Source organism: Hypanus sabinus, chromosome 7 (assembly GCF_030144855.1).
Source record: "Hypanus sabinus isolate sHypSab1 chromosome 7, sHypSab1.hap1, whole genome shotgun sequence".
Classification (NCBI taxonomy): Eukaryota; Metazoa; Chordata; class Chondrichthyes; order Myliobatiformes; family Dasyatidae; genus Hypanus; species Hypanus sabinus.
In genome coordinates this window covers 30,296,924-30,317,056 of record NC_082712.1, presented here as the reverse complement: position 1 = coordinate 30,317,056, position 20,133 = coordinate 30,296,924, and the positions used below count along the sequence as shown (strand labels likewise).

At 45.8% G+C, this 20,133-nt stretch overlaps 1 protein-coding gene across 6 annotated transcripts in view; it reads right to left on the bottom strand.

The window, feature by feature from the left end:
• The window catches only part of LOC132396634 (storkhead-box protein 2-like), a 322,374-nt gene that overhangs the window by 41,245 nt on the left and 260,996 nt on the right, over positions 1 to 20,133 (bottom strand). The gene's annotated exons all lie outside the window — the stretch shown is intronic.

Sequence of the window (20,133 nt, the reverse complement as noted above, 5' to 3'; positions counted from 1 at the left end):
GGGGGGAGCGGGGAGGAGAAACGGGAGAGAGAATTTGATGAAACATTTTGATTAAGTTTCATTGACCTGGAATTTTAATTATCTCCCCATAGATGCTGGCCATCATACTGAGTATTTCTGGTATTTTCTATTTTATTTTCTAAAATTAGCAGTGAATTGTGACATCAGCTGTTAATGTAAATCCAATAAGCATTTGTTATTCTTCATTACATGTGTACTTAATTCACTTTTCTAATTCAGAATACATTAAATAATATCATCAGTTTAAACAGACCGTCTTATCTGTTACAGATACTGCAAAATATGTTTTGTTGTACTTTATTCTACAGAATATGACCATAAGACACAAGAGCAGAATTAGGCCATTTTGCCCATCGCTTGCTCCACCATTGCATCATAACAGATTTATTTTCCCTTGTAACCCCATTCTCCTGCATTCTCCCCATAACTTTTGATGCCTTTTGCAATGTAGATCCTATCAACCTCCACTTTAAATATACCCAATGACTTGGCCTATGGTATATTTGCTAGGTTTCAATTGGATTCCCCCCCCCCCCTACCATTCTTCTAAATTTCAGTGAGTATTGAACACTCCTCATACATTAACCCTTTCATTTCTAGGATCCTTCTTATAAACCTCCTCTGGACCTTCTCCAATGCCAGCACATCTTTTCTTAGATAAGAGACCCAAAACTGTTCACAATACTTCAAATACAGTCTGACCAATGCCTTATAAAGCCTCAGCATTACATCCTTCCTTCCAGTCCTCTTGAAATTAATGCTTATATTGTATTTGCCTTCCTTACTGTAACGTACCTGGCAAAGCTCCCAAACAACATCAACACAACACAAACACAAAAACCGCTTCTCCTCATTCCACAGTGGAAGAGCTAATGAAGGAAGTAGGCTTGTGCACAGAGTGACTGGGGCAAGTCTTGTATTTGGGCCTCGAGAACAATTCAACTTTTCATCAAGGCTCATGCATTAAAGGTACACTAGCTCCATATCCATAACCACCAGCTCAGCATGGTTAGGTCACTGGAGAGAAACCAACCAAATAACAACTATTACTTCAGAATTAGAATCAAAATTATTGTCACTGACATTGGTTACGAAACTTGTTCTTTCGCAGCAGTACAGAGCAGGCAAACAAATTACTATAAGTTACATTAAAATGTGTATGTATAAGATAGAGCAAAAGATTGATGCCAAAATTCATGGACTGCTCAGAAATCTCATGGAAGACGGAAAGAAACTGTTCCCAAAACATAGAGTGTGGGCCTCCAGACTCCCACACTTCCTCCCCAGTGGTAGCAATGAGAAGAATGCATGTCCCAGATGGTGAGGTTCCCCAGTGATGAACGCCAGCCTCTCAAGGCAGCACCCTTTGAAGCTATCTTTAATGGTGAAGAGATTCGTGTCCGTGATGGAGCAGGCCAATTCTACAATCCTCCGAAGCCTCTGAGAATCCTGGGACCATTCTTGTGAACCTCCTCTGGACCCTGTCCGTTGCTAGCACATCCTGCTGGCTTCAAACCGCTCACAATACAGTTTGTTCAATACCCAATAAAGCCTCAGCATTACATACTTACTTTAATATTCTAGTCCGCTCAAAATGTTTGCTAACATTGCATTTGCCTTCCTTAACACTCTGCAAGTTAACCTTTAGGGAATCCTGCACTAGGGTCCTAAGTCACTTTGCATTTCTAATTTCTGACTTTGCTCCCCTTTTAGAAAAATATGCCACACCTTTATTTCTTCTACTGATCACACACTTCCCTGCACTATATTCCTTTGCAATCAGAATCAGGTCTAATATTTTTGCAATTTAATACCAATCATAGCGTAACTTGCAAGTAGTCAGACTAGGGAAAAGTAGGCCAGCATTAATTAGATTTTACTTTTTACATTGTTTATTTTCTCAATTACAAAAAAAAGTAAACTACCACATTTTCCTGACAGTTAGGCTCAGTAGCACTGACACTGGTAATCATCAATACCACAACATCTTCCCACAGCACCTTCTCATGCAGCACTTGCACAGTGTGCTACACCTGTCCTTTTTACCTCCTGCCTTCCAGGTCCACAACACTCAATCCAAGTGAATCTGTGATTTAACTGCAGATCTTCCAAGTCAATGTAAGGCATTCACAGCTAGCAATGTGTGTGGAGAAACTAAATTTTAATTCAAGTTTAGTGTCAATCTGATTGTACATATATACAACCAACAAAACAATGTTCCTCCAGACCACGGTACACCCACAAAGCATACATCACACACAGCACATAAAAACAAAATATTACCACAAGTTCATGTAGTGTGCAGCACAGGTAAACAGGAAACAGTACAGTATACAGCTCCATGCCATAGTGACGGGACTTCGGTGGTGGCAGGGTATCATTAGTCTTGCAGCCTGAGGGAAGAAGCCATTACCCAGTCTGGCAGACCTAGTCCTGCCATCTTAGGATGGGAAGTACAGATCGCACACAATGCTTTGGTCCCTTCGTATACAACACTCCCAGTAGATGTCACAAATGGGGGGGGGGGGGGTGGAAGAGACCCTGGTGATCCTCTCAGCTTTTTCAGACTGAGTGACTGCTTTGCAGTGTACCTCTGATCAGCTTGCAAGTGTGACCTTCATAATTCCTGCTGTGCCCAATGTGACCTGTCAGTCAGCAATCATTATAATCTGCTGCCATCATAAAGTTGTTGGGTTTCCTAGATTGCAATCAAGGCTGATGGGTTAATCATGTTTGTACTCTTGGTACCTGTCCTTGGAGGCTGTTAATTTATACCTCTCTGACTCAAACAATTAAGACTTTGCAAAGATGAAGTTCCACAATTTCAGCAAGTACAGTTTAATTAAAGATTAGACATTAGTGCAGAGAAATTCCAGGACCATTTTGGTGGATCTTCCTGCTTTGGAATGCCTGGAAAGTAGAGGTAGGGGGATGGGATGAGCCAAGTGTCAAACAATGAAGGTCAGTAAACTTCCCAAACTGCTCTCCCTCAAGGCGAATTTCTGCTGGAAGTTAACAAATTGGAGATCTTTGGGAGCACAGTATCTAGTACATGGGTCAGTGTATTCTGACTGGTTGCATCACCGCCTGGTGTGGAAGCTCCAGTGCGTTGGATTAAGAGGCTGCAGAGAGTTGTAGACTCGGACAGCCCATCACAGGCTCAAGCCTATCCACTGTCAAGGGCAAATGCAAAAGGCGGTACTGTAGCGGTGTGCTACACGCAGCGCTGAAATAACGACACGGAGTCGGTAAAATGTGGTTAAAGAAGATTTTATTCGAACTTCGCGGCTTTGCTTTAAAGCGTCCCTGATCCCGCCCTCCCCGGGCGCGGATGCTGTAGGGGCACGTACTCACAGTCCCCCGCAGGCTTTTCCCTTTGTTGGTGAAGCAGACCTGGCGCTCTTTTGGGACTTGCCTTTGTGCCAGCGCGCTGGCTATTTGTGAGCCGGTTTGAGTGCGCTAGGAAGTGGGTAGCCACATAACCCCCCCCCCCCCCAGAACCAGCGATACACCCCAATGTCCACAGTCTGGGCCGGACCCTGTTTGGGAGGTCGGCCTCTGCACCGCGGTGCCGGAAACTCGACCGGTTGCGCCAAGTCTACATGGGCCGGTTTGAGTCGGTCCACCGTGAAAACCTCCTCTCTCCCCCCAACGTCCAGCATGAACGTGGACCCGTTGTTCCTGAGCACCGTAAACGGCCCCTCGTAGGGCCGTTGCAGCGGTGGCCAATGCCCGCCCCTTCGTACAAACACAAACTTACAGTTCTGCAGGTCTTGGGGTACGCAGGTCAGGTTCTGACCATGCTGCGAAGGGGGTATGGGGGCCAGGTCACCGAGCCTCTCGCGTAGTCTGCCCAGGACTGCTGCGGGTTCTTCCTCTTGCCTCCTTGGGGCCGTTATGAACTCCCCGCGGACGATCAGGGGTGTGCCGTACACCAACTCGGCCGACGAGGCGTGCAGATCGTCTTTGGGCACCGTTCGGATGCCGAGTAGGACCCAGGGAAGCTTGTCCACCCAGTTAGCTCCTCTCAGGCGGGCCATGAGAGCCGACTTTAGGTGACGGTGGAAACGCTCCACCAGGCCGTTCGACTGTGGGTGGTAGGCAGTGGTGTGGTGCAGCTGTGTCCCCAAAAGGCTGGCCATAGCTGACCACAAGCCGGAGGTGAACTGGGCGCCTCTGTCGGAGGTAATGTGGGCCAGTACACCAAATCGGGACACCCAAGTGGCAATCAGTGCCCGGGCGCAAGATTCAGAGGTGGTGTCAGTGAGTGGGATCGCCTCTGGCCATCTTGTGAACTGGTCCATGATAGTCAGGAGGTGCTGTGCTCCGCGCGACACTGGCAGGGGGCTCACAATATCCGCATGAATGTGGTCGAAACGCCGGTGGGCGGGATGGAATTGCTGCGGTGGGGCTTTGGTGTGCCGCTGCACCTTGGCCGTCTGGCAGTGCATGCACGTTCTGGCCCATTCACTGACCTGTTTGCGGAGTCCGTGCCAAACGAACCTGCTGGAGACCATCCAGATGGTTGACCTGATGGAGGGGTGCGCTAAGTTATGAATGGAGTCGAAAACGCGTCGCCGCCAAGGTGCCGGGACGACGGGACGGGGCTGGCCGGTGGCGACGTCACAGAGTAGGGTCCTCTCACCTGGGCCTACGGGGAGGTCCTGGAGCTGCAAACTGGAGACTGCGGTTCTGTAACTCGGGATCTCCTCGTCTGCCTGCTGCGCCTCTGCCAGTGCCTCAAAATCTACCCCTTGGGAAAGAGCATGAATGTTAGGGCGAGAGAGCGCATCCGCCACGACATTGTCCTTACCCGAGACGTGCCGGACATCCGTCGTGTATTCAGAGATGTAGGACAGATGGCGCTGCTGGTGGGATGACCAGGGATCGGACACCTTCGTGAACGTAAAGGTAAGCGGCTTGTGGTCCGTGAATGCGGTGAAGGGCCTACCTTCTGAGAAGTACCTGAAATGCCGGATTGTCAGGTATAGCGCCAACAGTTCCCGGTCGAAAGCACTGTATTTGAGCTCGGGTGGTCACAGGTGTTTGCTGAAAAGGGCCAGGGGTTGCCAGCACCCGTGATGAGTTGCTCCAGTACCCCACCGACTGCTGTGTTAGATGCGTCCACTGTGAGGGCGGTAGGGACGTCCATTCTGGGGTGCACTAGCATCGCGGCGTTTGCCAAGGTTTCTTTCATTTTAATGAAAGCGGCGGCGGACTCCTCGTCCCAGATAATGTCCTTGCCCTTACCCAACAGCAGGGCGAACAGGGGACGCATGATTCGGGCAGCTGAAGGGAGGAAGCGGTGGTAGAAATTTAGCATACCAAAGAATTCCTGAAGGCCTTTGATTGTGGTGGGTCGGGGGAAATGGCGGACCGCGTCTACCATAGCGGGCAGAGGGGTTGGCCCATCTTTAGTAATCCTGTGGTCCAGGAAGTCGATGGTGTCGAGCCCGAACTGGCATTTGGCCGGGTTGATTGTTAGACCGTACTCACTCAGTCGGGCGTAGAGTTGACGGAGGTGGGACAGATGCTCCTAACGACTGCTGCTGGCTAGGAGGATGTCGTCCAAATAGATGAATACGAAGTCCAGGCCACGTCCCACCGCGTTCATTAACCGCTGGAATATCTGTGTGGTATTCTTCAGGCCGAACGGCATGCGGAGGAACTCGAAAAGGCGGAACGGGGTGATGAGTGCCGTTTTGGGGACGTTGTCCGGATGCATCGGGATTTGATGGTATCCCCAGACGAGGTCTACCTTGGAGAAGATCCGTGTGCCGTGCAGGTTTGCTGCAAAGTCCTGAATGTGCGGCACAGGGTAGCGGTCCGGTGTGGTCGCCTCGTTCAGCCTGTGGTAGTCGCCGCATGGTCTCCAGCCCCCTGTCGCTTTGGGCACCATGTGCAGGGGGGAGGCCCATGGGCTGTTGGACCGCCAGATGATCCTCAATTCCTCCATCCTCTTGAACTCCTCCTTCGCCAGTCGGAGCTTGTCCGGGGGAAGCAGCCGAGGACGGGCGTGGAGGGGTGGTCCCTGGGTCGGGATGTGATGCTGTACGCCGTGTCGGGGCATGGCCGCCATGAACTGCGGTGCCAGAACCGATGAGAAATCCGCCAGGACTCTGGTGAAGTTGTTGTCGGACAGCGTGATGGAGTTGAGGCTGGCAACTGGGCTTCTCCCAGGGAGAATGTCTGAAAGGTCTTGGCATGGACCAGTCTCCGCCTCGGCAGGTCGACCAGCAGGCTGTGAGCCCGCAAAAAGTCCGCACCCAGAAGCGGTTGGGCTACGGCGGCCAGTGTGAAGTCCCACGCGAACTGGCTGGAGCCGAACTGTAGCTGCACTGTACGGGTGCCGTAGGTCCTTACTGTGCTGCCGTTTACGGCCCTCAGGGGGGGACCCGGTTCCTGTTGCGGGTGTCGTAACTCGTCGGAGGTAAGACGCTGATCTCGGCATCGGTGTCGACCAAAAAATGGCTTCCCGACCTCTTGTCCCACACATACAGGAGGCTATCCCAATGGCCAGCTGCTGTAGCCATCAGCGGCGGCTGGCCCTGGCGTTTCCCGGGAACTTGCAGGGCGAGCGACAGCGGCGGGCTTCTGCGCCCCACCGCTGGTGGTAGAAGCACCATTGTTCGTTGGGCTCCTCACCCCTGCCTCTGGGATTAGCGGGCTCTGTGGCTGGGCCTGGTCTGGTTTGCTGCTGGGAGTGTGGCCTGGTGATCTGTGCGATGGACACCCCACTCACCTTCTTGGCTTTCCACAGCAAGTCTGCCCGGGCTGCCACCTTCCAGGGGTCGCTGAAATCCGCATTGGACAGCAGCAGGCATATGTCCTCGGGCAGCTGCTCCAGGAATGCCTGCTCAAACATGAGGCAGGGCTTGTGTCCGCCGGCCAGAGACAACATCTCATTCATTAAAGCTGATAGAGGTCTGTCTCCCAAGCCATCCAGGTGCAGTAAGCGGGCAGCCCGCTCGCGCCATGAGAGTCCGAAAGTCTTTATGAGCAGGGCTTTGAATTCCATGTACTTGCCGTCCACTGGGGGAGACTGTATGAACTCCTCAACCTGGGCCGCTGTGTCCTGGTCGAGGGAGCTCACCATGTAGTAGTAACGTGTGTCCTCTGAGGTTATCTGCCGAACGTGGAATTGGGCTTCTGCTTGCTGGAACCATAGGTGAGGTCACAGCATCCAGAAGCTTGACAGTTTCAACGAAACTGCATGAACAGATGCGGCGTCGTTCATCTCCGGTCCAAATATAGTTTGGACCGTCGGGGTCACCAATTGTAGCAGTGTGCTACATGCAGCGCTAAAATAACGACACGGAGTCGGTAAACTGTGGTTAAAGAAGATTTTATTCCAACTTCGTGGCTTCGCTTTAAAGCCTCCCCGATCCCGCCCTCCCCGGGCGTGGATGCTGTAGGGGGCATGTACTCACAGTCCTGCGCAGGCTTTTCCCTTTGTTGGTGAAGCAGACCTGGCGCCCTTTTAGGACAGGCCTTTGTGCCGGCGCGCTGGCTATTTGTGAGCCGGTTCGAGTGCGCTAGGAAGTGGGTCACCACAGTACTTCAATTATGGTAATATAATCCAAATATAAACAGAAATTATTGATCTGCAGAAATTATTCACATAAGAAGAGGAGATTAGCGCTTTCAAAGAAGAACTACTATGGATGGTACACTTCTTATTTTCCTAATGACTAAAGATGATGCCATTTGGCCCACTGAGTTTGTGATATATTTCCAAACAATCCGATCAATCACATTCCTCTGCTTACACTTTCGTATAGACTATCATATGACTCACCTACACCTCTAGTAATTTATCAATCCAACACATCAATGGGATATGGGAGGGAACCAGAGCACCATGGGAACTCCCGCAATCACAGGGAGAACTAGCAGACAGTGGTGAAAAACAGATTTGAACTTAGGTTGTTGGAGCTGCATACCAAGATGTACCCTTGATCTCTCAGTCCACCTCTTCATGGCCCTTTCACCTTATTGATCTGCCTGTCTCTGTGAAGGCCAATTTACACTTCTATGTTGAATCTACGCCATAGGTACCGCGTTCCCTAAGCCATAGGGTGACGTGCACCTCCCCAAGAAAGTAACTCGCGTCACAGCAACGCAGATCACTGCGAATGGCCCGTTTGGTAGCATCGCATTTCCTCCTATGCAGTTCTGGTTGCTTCTTCTCCTCCACGTCTGTACACCGATGTGAAATAGATGAACCAAATCATCAAATCTACCTGCTGACATGCAAAAATGTTTGAAATACATTTCCTCGTCCATGTCTCTCACGAAGAAAATCAACAGTGGCATAGAAACTCCACCGCCAACTGGCATTTAGGCGCACACCAACGCATGCTCGCTACAGCGCAGCCCATATGCAGAAGTATAAATCAGCCTTAACTGTACCACTCTTGCTATATTACTGATTGCATTACTGCAGCGTACTTGTGTTCAGTTATGATCTGACCGGATGGTGTGCTCAAGTTTTAGCTGCATCACTGTGCATGTGACAAAAATAATCCAAATACTGTAATATCACCAACACTATCATCACAAAATCCTCCAAACCCAATGTCAGTGCCTACTCACAAGGTAGCATCAAGGCATGACGACACTTATTGACTCCTATGGGCAGGCCAATTCCCTCACGTGCCTGACATCAGATTCCAAAAACAGGCATTCCCTTCCCCACCGCCCACACGATCACACGGGCTGTCGCTATGTTGAATGCTCTGATGCTGCTTTGTTCTCCGCAGTAAGATGCAGTCAATCAATCTGTGGCCACTTTTCTTAACAATGGAAAGAGGGCTTTAAAAAAAAACCCTCGAGCTGCTACAAATATAGTGTCAAATATATTGCTAATGAGCTTCATGAACAGACAGTTCTACTTGTAGGGAAATGTGGAACACAAATTTGATGCAGGAGAGCAAAATGCACCTGGCAGTGGACTGGATACCCTTCTACAAACCTCTTTTGGGTATGAGTTCTCCCTCCACCCTTAGTCCACTGACTATTGTCAGTATGGTGTAGATTATGGCTCAGTCTGCATTTTTATTCCAAACACTGTTCTGAAGATACAGAGCAAAAATAAATCCCAGCTGCGGGAGGTACAGATGCAAGGTCTTGATCCAAAACGTTGACCGTTTCTTTCTTCCACAGATGCTGTTTGACTCACTGAAATCCCCCAGCAGTTGTTTCTTTTGCTCCAGATTCCAGCACCGGCAGTCTAGTTTCTACCAGTAGAACAACTCAGGTCTAGTGCCTGGAAGTTTAAACACTTGTGCACATTGTTGTTTGCTAACTCCCTTTGCGATGTCCACCATTGAGTAGCAACGTTGTCACTCCCTCAACGTGACAGTGGCACAAGAAATCCCAGCCAACAGGCAGTGCTATCTAATACTGTCTAAGTGGCTGGCTAATTTCTCATTGCATGAAAATCAAATCATGTACTACCAATGTTCATTTCTTTTTTGGCTGTTTCTTAAGTCGAGTACGAGGCTCTGACTCTGTGGTTCTGAGGTCAATGCATGAAGCTTGGAATCTGCCACAGGTGGGTGACTGGAGAAACTGATGAGTGGGTACAAAGTGAGGTGGTGTGTTGCTTCTGCCCTTTCCACTGGGCTTCCTCTAACTCCCAACAACAGGGTACAAGGTGCTTGGTGCCAGCCTCCCCCCCCACCATGCCCCTTCTTCATTATGAGTGGTAAAGGACTAGGGATTCCCAAAAGTTGCTTGCATCAAGGCTGGCATACATTCCTGGCTTACCAGGCATCAGTAACTCCAGGTCTCCTCTATGCTTCCGAAACTTGCATTAGTTCCAGCGGATAACTCAAAACTCTGGAGTGATATCAGAAACAGAATTACTAGAAAATCCTCCAAATCCACAGGCAATGAACCAGTGTCAGTGCCTACCCACAGGCTAGCATCAAGGCTCGAGGACATTCAGCTGAATTCTCTGGGCAGGCCACATCACTCACGTGCCTGGCAACAGACTCCAAAAGAGGCACATTCAATGCTCACACAACTCTGTGCAAAGAACTTACCGCTGACATTACCTCCCCATACTTCCCTCCAATCACCTTAAAATTACACTTCCTCAGATTAGCCAGTTTCGCCCAACGAAAATACCTCTGGCTATCCCCTCTATCTATGCCTCTTATCATAGAAACTATTTTTGTTTAGAGTGAAGATGCAAGAGACAACTATTGCTGGGATCTGGAGCACCATTTTGCTAAAGGAATGCAGTGAGCTGAGTCGCATTTGTGGAAAGGAAAGGAGTTGTCGATGTTTTGGGTTGAAGCCCTGCACCAGGACAGAGTGGAAAGGGAAGACGGCCAGTAAAGCAGGGTGAGGAATGGAGGAATGGATGACCACTATCTTATCACTGCCCCTTTTGCTTTTTATACTGGCCATCTTCCTTCTACCCCACTACTCTGCCCACAGCTGCTCGACCTGCTGAGTTCCTGCAGCAGAGAAGCTTTTTTTTACAAAAGGGAGGTGGTCCAGAGACCTCTTTAGAGCATTCTGACACATTAACAGGCATGTAGCAGTCTCTACTTTAGGAGGATTAAATGGTTAGCTGTTTCCATCACAACTGCAGCCATCTGCCTCAAATCACAATGAAGCTATTTACACGTGTAACAAGACACCTCACTTTACTCTGAAAGGACTATTCAGGTAGCTCTGAGGATTACCGTTGGGATCTTCTGGTTTATAGCATCGTATTGGAAATTATACTGACCTATCTCATGTTCCAGCCCAGAAATGTTTCCTTCTGAACATTTTACCACCTAGGTGAAGAAAGTGCATGTCATTGCTTAGCAGCTTTCTCCCCCCCCCCCCTTTATGCATTGTTTTCATCTGCTCCTGGTTTTAAAAATATAAAACGTTTCTCTGACACGTTGCTTAAATATATTTACAATAGGAGTGCATTCATGAATTGCTAACTATCTAGTTTTTTTTTGGGTGAAATTGAGTTAATGCAACTTTGCTCGACACAGCTCAGCAAGTTTGATGCAGAGGTCAACAGCTGCTCCAGAACTGCTAGGCCAAAAGCATCCACTACTCAGGCCTAGACCTGTCACACACAGGAAGCAGCTCACCTTGAGTCAGCTTGAGTCAAGCCTGAGTCAGGCTTGTTGCTGTTAATAGTAGACGTTCAGCAGGTCTGACCTAGATGGAGAGCAAGGTGAACCTCCTGTACTTCCACAGGATAGCTGGCCTAGCTGCCATAAACAATATCCCGATGTGGCGCCATGTATAGTCTAGGCCGGGGGTCAGCAACCCGCGGCTCCAGAGCCACATGTGGCTCTTTTACGTCTGTGCTGCGGCTCCCTGTTGCTTTGGGAAATAATTGGTTGTGGCGACCCTTTTCCTGGCACATCCGAACCGACTCACAATTAGATAGCCTACGGGGGTTTGCGAGCACAGAGCTTTGGAGCCTCTGCGCCATGGGGGGCAGGTTGAGGGAGGCTTAAAAGTGAGGCTGAAGATTTCGAATAAAGTTTTTTCCTTCGACTGCAGTTACCGACTCCGTGTCGTAATTTTAGCGCTGCGTGTAGCACACCGCTACATGGTCAGTATTTAATTAAAATGTATTTTATGTTAGTTTGTTAGTTTTTGAAATGTAAATCTAAATTTGAAGATTATGGTGATCTTGTACAATCTAAATAAGACGTTGTGGCGACCCATTTCCTGACACATCCGAACCGGCTCACAATTAGCCAGCGTTCAGGCTAAGGGAGATAGCCTACGGGGGTTTGTGAGTACGTGTCTTTTGTAGCATCCGCGCCCATGGGGGGACGGGTTGAGGGAGGCTTAAAAGCAAGGCTGTTTAGTTCGAATAAAGCTATCTTTGACTGCAGTTTACTGACTGCGTGTAGCACACCGCTACAACGTGTTTTTATCACTGGCTGTCCAGAGGGGAGGTGCTGAAACGCTTTGTCGCGTGTCTGGAAGAAGTGAAAACTTTCCTGGGCAGCAAAGGGCTCAACTTTCCTGAGCTGGAACAGCCAGAGTGGCTGGAAAAGCTACACTTCATGGTAGACATGACAGCGCACCTGAACACGCTGAACACAGCTCTTCAACGGGGTAAGGACGTACAGCCCTGCACACGTTGGAGGATGTTTTGGCATTCGAGCGCAAGTTGACGTTGCTTGCCAGAGATTTACAGAAAGGCACATTGTCTCACATCCCCAATTTGAGAGAGTTCAAACAAGGTCACGACATGATAAATTCGGAGTATTTACATTCTGCAATCATCACAATGCAAACATCGTTTGGGAAACGCTTCTGTGAGTTCAGAGAGGAAAAAAACACATTATCCTTCCCGGTCACTCCCCTAAGCATCGATCCATCCCTACTGAATACGACTGCATTGTCAGGTGTGAGTCAACCTGAACAAGTATGATAAATATTTTAATTGCCTATTATTTTACGTATATTCATATGTTTTCATTGTTCAGTGAAATAGTCCTTTTATTTTTCAGGTTGACAGCTGGCTGACGTTATTTTTGGTTTGCTGCTAGCGGCAAATTTAAGTTTGGCGTTTTTCATAAATACAAGAAGGACTCAAATAGACGTTGAGTATTTTACTTAAAAGTAACCTTCAACCCAACGTCTTTTTCTCGGAGTTCAAAATGTTTTTGTTGCATGCAGAAATGTAATTTCGTTTTCTCTGCAGGAGTTCATCAATTTCATAAATGCAACACATTATAGTTTGTTTATACATAGCATAAAGGCAAAACAAAACGTTGTATGCAGTGTTATTTCATTTTAAATGTCAAACGGGTTTTGCAGCTCCCAGTGTTTTCTTTTCTGTGGGAAACGGGTCCAAGTGGCTCTTTCAGTGGTAAAGGTTGCTGACCCCTGGTCTAGGCTGATCTGTTAGCCGGCTGGTGGCATAGTGGCATCAGTGCTGGACTTAGGAGCAAAGGCTCCTGAGTTCAAATCCAGCCGGCTCCCTTGCATGCTTTCCATCCGTGCTGGATTGAGCGTCGAGCTAGCAACTCGGCCTTGTAAAAACAAGAAAGCCTGTTTAAAAAAAACACCGTCACGACGGCATCCTGGTGACTCCACTCAAAGTTAAGGGCTTTCTTCTTCTTTTGATCTATTAGGCCTGATGTAGGGGTGAAAATGAAAATGCAGGGATGTTTGGCTCTAAAAGCCAAGCCCCTCAACACCTAGCAATGCATTTTCACTGGGCTGGAAAAGGTGGTTTATCACTTACAGAAAATTAACATTTGACGAACAACACAAACAGATGAAGCAAAGAATAAAATCGGCTTGATAAAAAGCTTCATACATTTTAGCATGCCAATGAATTATCTCACCAAGAGATCACCGGTTGATGCAAACTGGATGAAGAATGTTAGATCTTTCTAGATGAATCGAGCTTTGTAATCAACTGCAAAAAATACACTGGTTATCATGGCAATTAGATGAAGGGTGTGAAAATCCAAAATACTACACACTTTTACAGGAATATCTGGCTGTGGCAAACATGGAAATGACTGGATTGCAACAGGAAAAGAGAATTCCCACCATAGCTCACAAGATATTAAACTGTGAAGATATGGGTGGTGATGTGATGCTGGTAATGAGACCACCTTTACAACTAGGAGAAAGAGTGCAAGGAGGAACCTATGAAATCCAGAGGGCTGACCTTTACCCCACAGGGGAGCAAGGTGTTCACTCCAACAAAGGTACTAAAACAAGACTTGGACTACCTACAGCAAGGGACTAGACAGATACTTTCTTTAAAATTCATCAAATCCATTGGAGGGTTGAGCGAGTCAACAATGTCCCAGGGCATCAATACTTCTGGCATGACTGAGGGAGAGGTAGGAGAGGAAGGGGAGTTGCACTATTGATTAGGGAGAAGAGCACAGGAAAACCTAACAGGAGAATGATACCCAAGGCCAAGTGGGTAGAACCTAGAAATAAGACAGAGGTGATTACTTTGATAGGATTATAATTTACCTATATAATCCACTGAATAGTCAGCAGGAATTAAAGTAGCAAATATGTAAGGAAATCACAGATTGGTGTCAAAATAATAACATTTTCAATAATAGGTGAATGTTGTCTGGGACAGCCATTCTGCTAAGAGATGAGATGGGATAGAATTTATTACATTTACTAAGTGTCTGGTCAGGAAAAAAAAGAAATATGTCAGGTAAAACTAGCTTAGATTAAGTGAGTTCCTTGAGCAGTATAATGGATATAGGAGTGTACTTAAGAAGGAAACTGGGAGGCAAGAAAGGATATGAGATAATGTTGGCAGGTAAGATAAAGGAGATGCTTTAAAGATTCCATAAGTATATTAAGAGCCAAATGGTAGCTAAGAAGTAAGGATCAGTACAGGTATCTATGACAGAGTTCTGGAAAATGTGCAAGATCTAAATTAACTAATTCTTGCCTGTAATTTAGGAGAAAGACATGGAGGATTGTGAGGTCAGGCGAAGGAACATTAATGTCATGGAGCATATTAGCATTATGGAGGAGGTGCTGGTGGAAGTCTAGAAACTCAAAGGTGGATAATTTTCAGGGCCTGACCAGGTGGATCCTAAGATGGCATAGGAAGTAAGGTAGGAGACTGCTGGCCTGGGCAGAGAATTTCTACCTTCATCAGGCACAGGTGAGCTACTTGGAGACTGGAAGGTAAATAAAGGCACAACATTTAACTGAGAATGAGACCTACAAAATTATAGAGCCTTACATCAACAGCGGGAAAGACTCTGAGAGATACAAATTATTTGCATTTAGAAAGGCAAGGACAGATTAGTCAGCATGACTTTGTATGTAGGAAATCACGTCACATGAACTTAAACAGTTTTTCTGAAGAGGTGACCAAGGGCATTGATGAGAACAGGGTAGAAGGCGATGGCTACGTAGACTGGTTCAGTAGATCAGAACAAAGCATCTGGGTGTGCTAGCAAATTGCATACAGATTTAGCCTGGCAGAAGGATGTTTACCAGTTGCATCAATTATTTGGATGAGAATGTAGGAGGCATGATTACTAAGTTTGCAGATGACACAGTGGTACAGAGTATAGTGAGAAAGGGTGTCTAAGGTTACAACAGCATCTAGATCAACTGGGAAAATGGGCAAGGGAATGGTAGATGGAATATAACTCAGACACGTGTAAAGTGATGTAGCTTGAGAGGGTAAACAAGGGCAAGATGTACACAGTGAATAATTGGGCCCTGCGGCCTGTTGTTGAACATAGAGAACAAGGTTTCCTGAAAGTTGGCAACAACACAGTGGTGAAGAAGGCATATGGCACCTTTGCATTCATCAGCTGATCTGCAATGAGTGCAAGAACTGGAATATCATTTAACAGATGCTATGTTAATTACTGGTTAGACTACACTTGATATTATGTGCAGATCTGGTCACCGTACTGAAGGAAAGATATGATTAAGTTAGAAAGAACAAAGAATGTTACCTGGAATGAAGGAATTGAGTTACAAGGAGATTGGTTAGGATGGATCTGTTTTCCCTGGAACAGAGGAAGCTGAGACACGACATGATAGAGGTATATAAAATTATGAGAGGCAGAGGGAGCGGGAAGAGAGCCAGAGCTGGTTCCCCATGGCACGGAGGTGACCCATAGGTCAAGTATGAAAAGGAAGAGGTTCAACAAGAATCTGAAATGTACATTTTTCACACCTCCCACCTTAGTTGGTATCTGGATTGAACTGCCAGAGCAGGTGGTAGATACAGGAACAGTAACAACATTTAAGAGGCAACTGGACAGGCATATGAATGAACAGGGCAGAGGGTTGTGGAATTAACACAGGCATGTGCAGTTAATATAGATAGGTTCGAAGGCTAACACTGACACAGTGGGCTGAAGGGTCTGGTTCTATGCTGTACAACACTATGATACTATGACTATGTCGAGATGGAATTTCCTCGTGTATTAACGGCAATGAGGCATGGGAAATACTGGGCAATAGCCTTAGCATTCCCACCATATCTCAAGTGAAACGGGAAACTCAATTGTATTCGAACACGTGAAGGAGTAAGGAACATTATTTTTTTTAATAGGGATTTTAATCATATCAAGTCTCTCTCTGCACTCGAGTTCTAAGGAGACCAAACTCTACGGCAAAAGTCCATGACTCATTAAAAGGGGGGAAAGGTGGGAGAGGATACATAGGGTGAGCTTCCACCAATGGTGCCTGTAAGGGATCAGAGAAAAAGTCCAGAGGTTTGCAGAGTTCAGCCCTTTTGATTAATGGGACACAAAGGCCATACACAGAGCGCACATAAACGAAAGCAAGCTGCATCAGGAACGAGAGGCTGGGAGAGTACTACAGTAAAATCAGATGTTTCCCAGGATTGTAGGACAAGCATTTATAATCTCAATTTTGCTGTTGATCAAAGATTAAAAGTGAGAAAGCACAGAGACTGCAGGGGTCTTTATTAATGTGTTGAGTGTTGTACATTGATCATGCTCGCAAACACATTCATGTGTCTGCACGATTAATCATTTACAGAATTCCTTTTTTTTTAAAATGTATTTAAAGTTTAAAAGTCACCCTGAGATACATATTATTCAGTTTTAACTTTCCTGGCTGTTTAACCCTCAAGAGTAAGTCATATTTTGTAACTGCCTGCCTTAAAGTGCTCTGAACTTTAAAGTGTTCGATGGGGTTTGGCCAATTTTGAAACATTTATGATTTATGCAAGCGGAGAAGGAGAATGATTTTTATTTAAGTTGCTAAATGCAAGCCAGCAGAGGACTGGAAAACGTAGACCATTTCTCATATTCTGTCTGAGAGCTGCCTGTCAGTGATTGCAGGCACCAGTGATGAAATTCATCACTTTTAATAAACAGCACAAGAATTAGATTATTTGATGATGTTCACAATTCAAGACCTCAAACCTGCTATAATAGTGTTCATGAGGCAGCAGTCTTCCCAGTTCTTCTGAATGTTTCTGAGATTTATAGTAAGCACCTCAAAGCACAGGAGAGAAATCACCAGTGCTCACTTGCTAAACCCTTCAAGTCCACTGAGGCCCTGCTTGGGCTCAGTCAGATCTCTTGAGCAGGCCACATCCTACACACGTACAACACCAGATACCTGAAACAAATTCCCATATGTCTCATGCAGATAAAACCTCTGTAAACCTAAATGCAGTTCTTTCATGAGAGGTGAATACCAAGCCCATGACCAAAATGGGGAAGTAGTTACTCAGTATGGTGTTGAAAATCTTGAATCCATGCACTGGGAGCACAAAACGCCCCAAACAATCCACCTACACTACTTGTCAGACACCTCCTGTTCCGTCTGGAGTGGAGCACGAGTGTCACATTTACCTCATCAGTCACCTCAGAACCCACAGAACCAGAAAGGAAGCAAGTCATCATTGACCCGAGAGAACGCCTAAAGAAAAATACTTCTGTGCTGAGAGGAAATTTGAATAATACCAACATTCTACTTGAAGTAATTAAAGATTATACATTATTTTATGCTGAGTAAAGTTGCAGAAATTTTCAACAGGCAGGGTCTCTATGATAATGTGAAGCTCTGTGTAGCTCCAATTATTATTTCTCTTTTCATTTCTCCTCTGGTGAGAGTGTTAAACATTCACTGTGGAAATATTTATGTTCAAGTTTTACAGTTATTTGCAGAGGTTCCTACAGAAAGGAAACACATGCCTTTTTTGTCTTAAGCAAGTACTCTTGTTTTCTTTTCCTTTACGCTATTGTGTTTTAATTAATAACATTTGTTCTGACAAACGTTTGGCTTTAAAGAGAAAAAGGTTGGCTGAGGCTTTGAAAGCTACAAAGATTGGAACCAAAGTAATCCTTATACTCCCAAGGAGAGCCACAATTGATTCAATTTGTTTTAAAAACAGGTGAATTCAATATTTAGGAATCACAACAGGCAACGAAAGATGTCCAGGCTCAAGAAGTTAAGAATTTATCTGCAGACATCAAATAACACAGCATGGTGGCAATTTGAGTTAAAGAGGTTTCAACTTAACACATTCAGGGCTGTTTGCTATATTTTCTACACAAACTACAAGGAGAAATTTACCTCCAGTCTAAGGAAATGATCAAATCTTAATTTAAAAAGTATGCATTTTCTCTAGCTGTATTAGGGAATCAGTTCCAAATGGGGAAATCAAATTGAACTTTGTCTGGCCTAGTGTTCAGGATTTTGGAATTAAAAAAATGACGATGCAATATATTGTGGATTTATTGGGATATTCCTTGGATTTACATTAACCCAAAAAGAATGCCCTAGTAACTTGGTCGCTGTGGAAATATCTGATTAATGTTTGAAACTCATGATGGAAACACTTTAATTACAGGGCATAGGTTTAAGGTGAGATGGAAATGATTTAAAGAGGATCTAAGGGGCAAATTTTTCCACGTGGAGCATGGTGGATATATGGATTGAGCTGCCAGGAAGAGGTGGAGGCAGGTAGAATTACTGTGTTTAAGAGATATATAAACAGATCAATGAATAGGACGTGTTTAGAGGGATATGAACCAAACACAGGCCAATGAGACTAATCCAGGAAGGCCGCTTGATGGGATAGACAAGTTAGGCCAAAAGGCTTGCTGCTGTTGTATAACTACATCTCTATTAAAAGTTTTTCTAGAGCTACTAAATAAGTTGAAAATGTACCCTCAATCATATACGGTATTCTAAAACATAGAAAAGTCCCTCCATCAAATAGGTTTTCTGATCTGTTTTTCACCTTAAACATGCTTTTGGGTCTGTTAGAGCCTGCGATTTAAAGCATGGAAACCGTTCCAATGATCCACAGCTTTGCTGTCTCTGAGAAGATTCCGGGAAGCGAGCGCGTACTCGGATGCCTCAATGCGAAGAAGCTTCGAGACGGGGGCACGAGCCCATGTTCAATTCCATTCTGCCATTTGAAGCGTCCATTCATAACCGATTAATGCATCCAGGAAGATTGAGGCCAATGAGGGATGCAAGCGAGATTTTCAGCACCCACTGCTTGCCTCTTGACCACTGCCGGAGGAGGAATCTGTGAGCAGCCTACTGCTGTGTGGCTCACTGTGGCAGATGGATACACGTCTCTGGTTCATGTGGTGTCCCTCCCTTTTGGTGAATGTCGGTGATATCATAGGATGCTATCACGGTTCTGCATTTGTGGTCGGTGTATTACGTTAATGGACAGTGGACTTTCTCAGATTTACAGTATATTCTGTGTGGTATTTTTTAAATCTCCCATTCCTTTTGCTTTGCTGTGCGAGGGGAGGCTGTTTGGGGGGTCAATGCTCTGTTGTGTTCTTTCAGTTTTTGTGCGTGGAAGATTTGTTTTTTTTTGGGGAAGGGGGTTAATATTCCTGTTCTGTTTTGTGTGGGTGGAGGGCGGTTTTTGGGGGGGGGGGGGGTGTTGATGATTGGGATGCTGTTCTTTTTTGTACAGGGGGTGGGGTGGTTTGATGTTTCTCTCTGATCAACTTTCATGTCCTTTCTTTGTTTCGTGGCTACCTGGAGAATGCAATTTTCAGAGTTGTGCATGGAAACAAACTTTGATAATAAATGAACAACTGAAATTATTTTTGAATGAGATGAATTTACCTGGAAATAATTTTCATTTTAAAATTAGAATATTAATTACCTGAAAGTATTTCTTAGAAGTTAGGTTAGTAGAAGATGTACACTGTTGTAAAGATTAGTGGAAGGTCAGGGGGATGGGAAATCCTTAGAAACCAGCAAATGACAAGAGAGTTGGTGATATTGTTGATATTAAGGACCATAGCCCAAAGACCTCAGGATGACTAATCATCTGATAAAATGGGCAGATGGAACCTAATTCTATTAAACACCTCTGTGGGAGGATTAACAGGGTTAGACCATCTATACAAGCACTTGAATTGCCAAAGTACATAAGGCTACAAACCAAATACTGGGATTAGTGACTGTAGATAGATGTACTGTATGATTTGCCTGGGCTTGGTGGGCCAAAGAGCCTGTTTTCCTGTTGTGTGATCCAAATGACTGAATATTGAGAAGTCAGTATATGAGAGTAATGAAAATATAGGCTCCTTTTGAAATGCTAAAGAAATATTTTGCCCCTAAATGATAATGGATAATTAGTAATGGGGA